The sequence below is a fragment of the Balaenoptera physalus genome, assembly GCF_965194825.1.
Source record: "Balaenoptera physalus genome assembly, chromosome: 5".
NCBI lineage: Eukaryota > Metazoa > Chordata > Mammalia > Artiodactyla > Balaenopteridae > Balaenoptera > Balaenoptera physalus.
The window spans coordinates 131,776,833-131,787,075 of NC_138884.1; positions in this window are offsets into that span (position 1 = coordinate 131,776,833).

Here is a 10,243-nt window from a genome sequence, read left to right on the forward strand (position 1 = left end):
CCACTACTCCCACTGTTGCACTTGCTTCTGGTTACACTGACCAGCTCACAGTCTAGCCTGAGTCACTGAGCCTTCCTGAGCCTTAGTTTCTGTTTATAGGGATATGTGGCAGGCTGTAGCCTCCTGAATGGCCATGCTGTCTTTGGCCAGGTCCCATGCTATGGCCTCTGCCTAGAAGTCCATACCCACCCTCTAGACCAACTAGGGGGTGATTTTGCCCCTCAGGAGACATATGGCAATGTCTGGAGACTTTTTTGGTTGTCATATCTTGAGGTTAGGGGCGCAAGTGGCATCTAAGTGGTAGAGGCCAGAGGTACTACTAAATATCCTATAATGCACAAGTCCGCACAACAAATGTCCCCAAATGTCAGTAGTGCCAAGTTGAAAACTCTCTCCTAGACCTAGTAATTCCTACAAGTCATTAGCCTGCAATTTAAATGCCACTTCCCCTAGGACCCCTTGTCTAATGCCCTAAACCAAACATAAAGCTATCAAAACCTTTATCGCTATATGCTACATGTTATAGTTATCCTTTACCCATTTTTCTCTTTAGGAGATAAGGAACTATTTCTTGTTGAGTGTTTTATGTATCTCTTGAGCTTAGCATGTATTGTAGAACAAAGGGATGGATGGATGGATGGATGGATCGCATGATCAGTTTGCTGGAGATGCCATAGCAAAGGACCACAGACTGGGTGACTTAAACAACAGAAATTTATTTTCTCAAAGTTCTAGAGGCTGGAAGTCCAAGATCAAGGTGTCAGCAGGTTTAGTGTCTTCTGAGGCCTCTCTCCTTAGCTTGCAGACTGCTAAACTCTTCTTATTAGGACACCAGTCAGATTGGATCAAGGCCTACCCTAACCTTAAACTCATCACCTCTTTTAACTTAATCAAGTCTTTAAAGGCCCTATGTCCAAATATAGTCGCATCCTGAGGTTCTAGGGGTTAGGGCTTCAACATATGAATTTGGCAAGGGGGACACCGTTTGGTCCTTCACAGACAGATTTTTATCATCTCTAACATTCTGAAGTTCAACTCCAACTTCTCAGTTGGAGAAGAACAATTCTGATCCCTTCCCAGTTCTGGCTTCTCTTTAACAATCTTTCTGCCTTCTACTTCCAAATCACTGAGGGCTGTGAGATGAAAATCGCTTGATGTAGCCTTGGTGCTAACAGCCTTACACAGGTGACCAAAGGCAGATTGCCATGCATCCTTGTATCCTGCCTCCACCACTAGCGAGGTGAGTGGTCACAGGCAATCTCAGTTCCTGCTCTGAAAAATGGGACCATGATTATATCAACCTCTTAGGACTGGTGCCGAGATTTATCAAGATAATGCATAAAACGTGCCTAATATAGCACTTGGCACATAGTTAAGTATTCAATAAATGTTAGCTTTAGTCGACCTTTTTTTTTTTTTTTTAGTCATAGTAAAGTTTTTCTTTCACCTTAGTAAAAACTTTGAATTTTGCAAGGCAAAACATATTTTGCTCTCTAAGTCTTTCCTCTTAGTTGATATCACAGATAAATTGAGAAACCCCTTTGTCATCCAGTTTTTACTCACAACTCCTACCCTGGTACCCTGTGTGCCACCAACTCTCACAAGCTAATGACAGGCTAATGGGAAAACGGGAGGAATGGAGACCTTCGGGACTCACATTTCCTCTGTCAATCTTATCATCTCCTTCTCACCCACCTTAGCATCCACCCTGCATTAAACGTATAGATTCTACTTCCTTAGTCCCCTAAAGATTTATCTTTCCCTACAGGCCTCCCGCTGCCTTCGCTGGGCCCTCACCACTTCTTGTGTGGCACCTCTTTAGAGCCTGACTTCCCGGGCCCTGGATGACGTCCCTTCACACCCACCCCCTCTTCTGCTCTTAGTTTGATCTTGCCAACAAAAAATGCCTCCGTGGCTTCCTCTAGCTTTCAGGATGAACTTCTCAATCCACGAGGCCCCTTCCAATTTGGCACTACTTCCTCCTCCAGCCTCCTCTCTCCAAGACCCTCCTCCTGTAGGGTCTGTGCTATTTCAGGCTTCTATGCCTTTCCACATGCTATACTCTCTACTTCAGATTCCCTTGCTTCACTATTCACAATGGAAATAGCCAGGACATGGAAGCAACCTAAGTGTCCAGCGACAGATGAATGGATAAAGAGGATATGGCACATATATACAATGGAATATTACTCAGCCATAAAAAGAAACGAAATTGAGTTATTTGTAGTGAGGTGGATGGACCTAGAGTCTGTCATACAGAGTGAAGTAAGTCAGACAGAGAAAAACAAATACCGTATGCTAACACATATATATGGAATCTTAAAAAAAAATGGTTCTGAAGAACCTAGGGGCAGGACAGGAATAAAGATGCAGACGTAGAGAATGGACTTGAGGACACGGGGAGGGGGAAGGGTAAGCTGGGACGAAGTAAGAGAGTAGCATTGACATATATACACTACCAAATGTAAAATAGATAGCTAGTGGGAAGCAGCTGCATAGCACAGGGAGATCAGCTCGGTGTTTTGTGACCACCTAGAGGGGTGGGATAGGGAGGGTGGGAGGGAGGGAGACGCAAGAGGGAGGAGATATGGAGATGTATGTATATGCATAGCTGATTCACTTTGTTATAAAGCAGAAACTAACACACCATTGTAAAGCAGTTATACTCCAATAAAGATGTTAAAAAAAATTCCCTTGCTTCCATCATTCACCCAACCAACTCCTACTTGCTTTTCAAACATGTACCTCTTCCAGGAAACCTTCTTTACTCCCTAGGCTTCAACTGTAGCTTTCATTTATTCAGAGAAATTTGCATGCAGTGAAATGCACAGTTCTTAAATATATAATTCAAGGAGTTTTCATAAACTTATGCACATCCATGTAACCTCTATTGCAATCAAGATATAGGCAATTCCCTTCTTCTCCTTCCCAGTCCATCTCTACCCGGCCTTCCCCTGCCCCCCCCCCAATTAGGCAACTATCCTTCTAATTTCTATCACCACAGATTAGTTTTGCCTGTTTTTGAACTTCATATAAGTGGAATCGTATGGTATATACTTGTTTGTCCATATATGCATGAGTCTATTTTTAGACTCTAGTCTGTTCCTTTCATCTATTTGTCTATCTTTATGCTACTATCATACTGTCTTAATCATTGTACCTTTATGTAATTCTTGAATTCAGATTATATGAGGCTCAGCTTTGTTCTTCAAGAATATTTTGGCTAAACTAGGCATTTTGCATTTCCATATGAATTTTACAATCGACTTGCAACTTCTACCAAACAAATGTCTGTTGGGATTGTGAATGTAATTGTAATTGCATTGAACTTATAGATCAATTTTGAGGAAAAGTGACCCTAAGCAATATTCAGTCTTCCAATACATGAACATAATATAGTTCTCCAATTACTGAGATCTTAAATTTCTCTCAACAATGTTTTGTAGTTTCTAGTTTAGAGGTTTTGCATGTTTTTTATTAAATATGTTGCTAAGCATTTTATAATTTTGATACTATTATGAATGATATTTAAAACTTTTCATTTCCCAGTTTTTGCTGCTGGTATATATAGAATTGATTTTGTATATTGACCTTGTATATTGAGACCTTGATAAATTTACTTATTAGCTCTAGTAGATTTTTTAATATTCCATGGGATTTTCTGTGTAATCAATCATGTCAATCTGTAAATAGAAACAGTTTTGCTTTTCCTCTCCAATGTTTATACTTTTTGTGTCTTTTGTTGCCTCATTACACATGTTTAGGTTTCTAAAACAGCTTTGAATAAAAGTGAGAGTAGACTTCCTTGCCTTGCTCCTGGTCTGAAATCTGAGGAGTTTAATAGTTCACCATTAAGTTTATTGTTAGCAGTAGGTTTTTAAAACTGCCCATTATCAGTAAAAGGAAGTTTTCTTCTATTTCAGTTTGCAGAGCTTTTTTGTTGTTTTTAAATCAGGAAAAGTGTTAAATTTTATCAAATGCTTTTTATGCATCTATTGAAATAATAATTTGCTTTTTCTCCTTTATCGATATGGTGAATTATATTGATTGATATTTGAATGTTAAACAATTCTTGCATTCTTTGCATGAAATATAGTTGGTCATAATCTAATGAATATATATATTGCTGGGTAAAATGCCAATTTTAAGTTATTTTTTACATTTATGTTTATGAAGAATATTGGTCTGTGATTTTATTTTCTCAAAAGATTTCTCTCAGGTATTGGTATCAGGATTATGCAGACCTCATAAAATGAGTTTGGAAGTATTCTTTTGTCTTCTGTTTTCTGAAAGAGTTTTATAAACTTGATATAACTTCTATAAATGATTGATTGAATTCACTAGGGAAGCCATCTGGGCCTGGAGTGTTCCTCATGAGACATTTTTTGTTTTATTATGAATTCTATTTCATTAATAGATATAGACCTATTCAATATTCTATGTCTTTTTGTGTCCATTTTGATAAATTTATCTTTTAAGGAATTTTTCCATTTCATTGCATTTTTAAAAACTTATTGATATAAAGTTTTTTAAATAATATTTACTTGCTGTCATAATGTCTATAGAGTCTACAGTGATGTCTCCTCTTTTATTCATATTGGCTATCTGTACTTTCTTTTCTGTTCATCAGTCTTGCTAGGGATTTGGCAATTTTATTACTCTTTCCAAGGAACAAATTTTTGGCTTTTCTTGGTTTTTTCTATTTGTCTAAGGTCAATATACGAAATCAATTCTATATATACTAGCAGCAAAAACTGAGAAATGATAGGTGCTAGTGTTTCATGCAAAATAAATCCAAAGTAAGTAGAAGGAAGAAAATAATAATTACTGCTTACTTTGTATTATTATTATTAATTCAAAATATTTTCTAATATCTCTTGTGATTTCTTCTTTGATTCATGGGTTATTTAGCAGTCTGTTTCTTAATTTCCAAATATTAGGGACTGATCTAGATATCTTAGTAGTAATAACTTCTAATTTAATTTCATTGTGGTAAAATATATATATACTCGAAGGTTTTGAGATTTACTTCTTATGAAATTTATTGAGATTTATTTTGAGGCTGAGGATGTGGCCTATCTTGGTGACTGTTTCATGCACACTTAAAAAGAATATGTACTTTGAAGATGTTAGATGTATGTTACATAAATAGCAGTTAGATCAAGTTGGTTGATAGTGTTGTTCAGATCTTCTATATACTCAGTGTTCTGTCAATTACTGAGAGAGGTGTGTTCAAATCTCCACTTATAACTGTGGATTTGTCTGTTTGTCCCTTTAGTTTTGTCAGTATTTGCTTTGTCTGTTTTGAAGCTCTATATTAAATGAATACACAATTCTTTTTTTGTTTCTTGATGTAATTATTTAATGACACAGGAAAATAACATGGTATGAAACAAGCTGGTTACAAATAGTGTTTAAAGGATGACTTACTTCACTTTTGAAAAAAACAATTTAAAAGTATGTATACAAAACACTGGAAGGTTATGTATCAAAATATTGACAGTAGGTGAATACACATTTCTGATTCTTATGTCTTCTTGATGAAGTGATCTTTTTATTATTATAAAATGTTCATCTCTTTTACTGGTAATATTTCTTGTTTTAAAATCTATTTTGTTTGATGTTAACATAGGCACAACGCCTTCTTATACTTATTGTTTTTGTCATATATCTTTTTCCATTCCTTTACTTTGAACCTGTTTTTACATTTACAGTATGTCTCTTGTAGAAAGCATATAGTTGTCTTATTTTTTAATGCAGTCTAACAGTCTCTGATTTAAAATAGGGGATTTAGTCCATTTTCATTTAGTGTAATTAGTTATATATTGGCGGATTTAAGTCTAGTGTTTTCCTATGTGTTTTCTCTTTGTCCCATCTGTTTTTTATTCTTGCGTTCCTTCTTTCCAAGCTTTTCTTAGGTTAATTAAATATTTTTACTATTCCATTTTAATTCTCCCAATTTTAGCTATTTTTTAATCCTTTTTAGTTGTGACTAAGATTACAACATGCATCCTCAATTTACCATAGTCTGTGTTGAGTTGATACTGTATTAAATTTAAGAACCCTGAAACAATGTAATTCAATTTACCACTATACCATCTTGTGTGCTGTTGTTGTCATATATTTTTAATAATCTCCGTAATAAGATGTTATAATTTTTGACATTAAACTGGTATTTGTCTTAAACAAATTACAAGAAGGAAAAAATATACTATTTTATATTTTCTCACATATCTGCCATTTCCAATGGTCTTTATTCCTTCCTGTATATCTGAGTTTCCATCTGCTATCCTTTCCTTTAGTTTGAAGAATTTCTTTTAATATTTCTTATAGGACTTCTATAATCTTTTGTTTATTTGGGAATGTCTTTTTTGCCTTCATTTTTGATAAAACATGAAAACCCACTGTTTATAGTTTGCTGAAAATCAAAAGCAGGCAAAAAGTGAAGAGATTTGACTCTTGAAAGAAGGAAACTACACTGAGTGAGAGCTACATTTATATGACCTTTACCTTGAGGGCTCCTTCAATCCATAGGTGTGGTATAACCAGAACTCAATAAGGAGGCTTCAATCTATTGATCTGAGTTGTCAGAAGACATAGTTTAGGGTGTTAGAGTAGCTGGGAATTGAGGGAGGGAAGTCCAAAAACGGGGGAGCCACAATTAGGACTCTTCTAAATTGGCACAGAAACTGCCTCAAATCTTTGGATGGCCTCAGAAATACCCACTGGGCTCCTTGAAGTCTCCTCTGTGCAGGCACAGTTCAGGGGCCTTCCAAGGCTTTGAGACAGTTTGTCTATGGGAAGGTCGTTCTAATAAAAACTACTCTGCATTCCCAGAACCAGAGCTTTCCCATTGTATTTTGAACGTTCACCTATCACAGAATGTGTCATCTTGTACTATAATTATGAATTTAATTATATGCATCTCCCACGATACTTTAAACTCTGTAGGGTATGATCTACTTATTCAGGTATCCTTAATGTCTAGTACAGTGTCTGGCACGTTGTGCTCAATAAATGTTAATTGAGTAAATAAATCTAATAAAGCTAACAAGTTTGACAACCAGGGTGAGAGGGCCTGCCTCTTTAGCAGTTCTCACGTGGAACATTGGTTTTCTCAGACCAGTCATTTGAAGAGTGTTCTGAGGATTACAGGAGAAAAGTATCCTCCTCTTTTCTCTAGCCTCTATGATTTTACCATTAATTTATAATGATGTCAATAATAAAAACCAGTCCTTTGACACTTAGTCACAGATTATGGATTAACATAGTAAATAGGAAGTAATGATACATTATTTCTTATTTTATTTTATTTTTAAATGATTAGATTAAACATCTGACTTGAAACAGCAGATGTGGTGGCCATGGCGCTCCTCACACTTGCAGGAAAGAATAAGGAGAAATAATATTCAGCCCAGCCCAAATGGATTTCCTGGCTGTATGGAACAGCAGTGGATTCCAGATCAGAAACAGTGGAAGGTATGACCCCAGATTCTATTTGTTGTAATATGGTGCTGACCAGTGTTCGGTGCTGACCTGATTGTTGAAGGAAATAAACAGTACAAATAACTGTGGGATCTCAGAACCTTTTACTCAGTGTAACTCTTCTATATGGTTATGGTCCCTTCTGCTATTTACCTGGTGATGTAGCCTTTACTACAAGGTGTGTGTGGGTTGGGAGCTGGGGACAGACTCCACACAGGGCTGTGTGTCCTGCGAGGAACCACCCTTCTGTCAAGAGCTAACGCTGACTGGTAGCCTTCATAACCTGACCGGGCTTGTTTTTCAAAGGTAGGAGAAGGGGATTCTACATTTTTGTTTTCCACAGATGGTTAGACAGAGAGAGTACTGTCAGAGGGAGTTTCACACCTCAATTTTATTTAAGTAGGGGCCTGGTGAGGATCAGGATACTATCTTTCTTTTATAAAGGTTATTTTCAAGGTAATTTAAAGTGCTGGGATTGAGGAGTCTATTAATTTAAGGCTCTTCTTCTCATAAGTGACAAAAATACAACTGAAACTAGTTTCAAGATAAAAGGGGGTTCAGTGGCTTACATAATTAGTTTTCATGGTGAACCTTCAGACACAGTGTATCTCCCCTCTGTTTCACTCTGCTTCTCTCTGTGCTCAGAAGGCAGTCCCCAAAGAGTGGCAAAGATGACTACTGGCAGCTCCAGCCTAAATCCCGTCAGCTTAACAACCCCAGTAGGAAGAGAACATTTCTCTCTAAATAATTACAACAAAAGTCACAGGGAGGCTTCTCCATGCTCTGGCTTGTGTTATGTTCCCACCCATGGGGCTGGGGAGGAGGTGAGACCAGCCCCACTTGACCACAAGGACTGAGGGTTGGTCAAGCAAGGATTCCCAAAGAGAAAGAAGGGTTCCAATGCCAGAGGAAGGAAAAGAGATGCAGGGCAGACAAAACAAAGGGTTGGGGTTCTTTGTTGGTTGGCTTGTTGCTCCCCAACCAGGGAGAAGAAGTTTCAGCATTAAAAGTAGAAGCAACAGAGGTCAGAATGTCTGAGCCATTACTAGGCTAGACCTGATGAGGAGAGCAGAAGCAGGAGATGAGAAAAGCTAAATAACACAGAATTGGTTAGAGCACTGAGACTCTATTGGGGAGGGCTATATTACACAGAAAATAGTGGTAAACTTCCGGAAGGAGAAGGCAAGACCAGAGGCAGCTGGAAAAGATGATTTAACTGATGTGTTTAATTAACGTCCTGCAACCGCAAACCTTTCTTCTGTGGCAACTACTCAGAACACTTTTTGACCTATTAGGAAACTTGGAATTAAAATACAATTCAGTGAGGCCAAGTTTGTGGAAAAGAGGTTCCCAGGTGAGCTATTCGTCATGGGAGAAATCCCCTAAGCAGCAGGAGGTGAATGGGAATTCAGCACAAGCTAATTGTCACTAGTGGCAGAATAAGTCTGAAAACAAGCTTGTGCATTGTCAAATGTGTACACACTTTACAAGGCACTTTCCTGTGCCTTGTTTTATTCTACCTCTGTGAGCAGCCTTTGATGTCAGAAGTGCTGGAATGATTACGACTATTTCACAGGTAAGGAAATCTGCAGTGTGTTTCTGGCTTCATCCTAAATGAAGGAAGGAGGATAGCAGTGTCCTGGTTAAAGGACCCCTAAAGAGGACCCCAGCTAGATTAAGGTCACTTTCCCAGGAGCCAGTGGCCGGGCATTCTGCCTGTTTAAGGATGCTGCGAGCTCTTCTCTCGGCTGCTCCTATATGAGCAGGGCAGCGGCTAACGGTACCAGAGCAGGTTTCAAACATTCCTGTTCTTGTTCACACTGAGATCTGTAGGTCCAAGGAGAAATGGTCTTCCTGGTCCTGAAGCTCCTTTTAGAAATGATCTCAATAGTGAAAATCTTTGTAAAGTCCAGGACTGAAAGAGCTGAAAAAATGTTTCAGAGTTTCTACCATTTGCTTTTGTGTGGGGTGGCGTGACAGGTCCTCATGGTTTAGAATTTGGGTGTCTTGTATGTAATCACTTTGTTTCGATAGGTGGCAGCATGTCCTCTCCTTTAAAAGGTTGTCTTTTAAAAGGGCATATTCAGTGAAAGCTCTATCAGGAAATGAAGAGGTGCTAATAATAATAAAAGCAAATAGAAAATATTCCCTGTGACCCACCATGAACACATTGCTCATGGTCACGACTAAAGTCATTGATTCAGACTTTGATCGACCAGTAATAACTTCAGGCCAAAAGTTGTATCATGACACTTCTACTTCAAATTCTAGTACAGTTTAGTTCTTTCCTCATCAGGGATGTAACATATTGGTAAAGCTTTGCCAGATGACATCGAACTCTTTCCCACCCACCATGTTGTGAATGATCACACCTGCCCTTCTCCACCATTCTGAGTGACCAGCTCCAATCTCTTCTCTCTTTTCAGGATTGCTTTCTCCATCAACAGATATAAATGTTTTAATTCCACTCACAATGGCATTTCTCCCAGGGGACCATCCAAGGAATGGTTGATTTCAACTGAGTCAAAAGAGAAAGGGAGAGGCTTACTAGAAGCTTGAAATGCACAAACTGCCCTACATTCTAAGAATAAGATTATCCTTATCAGCAAAAATGTATTCTGTTTGTGGCATGGAGTGATGGCCGCCCTGGGGCAGGCGTAGTTTAGTAAGGAGGGGTAGCAAGTCCTCCTGGGATGTAGGACTTGTGAGAGTGCCCATTAGCAGTGTCATATTCTTGAATTTGAGAGGTGACTCTTTG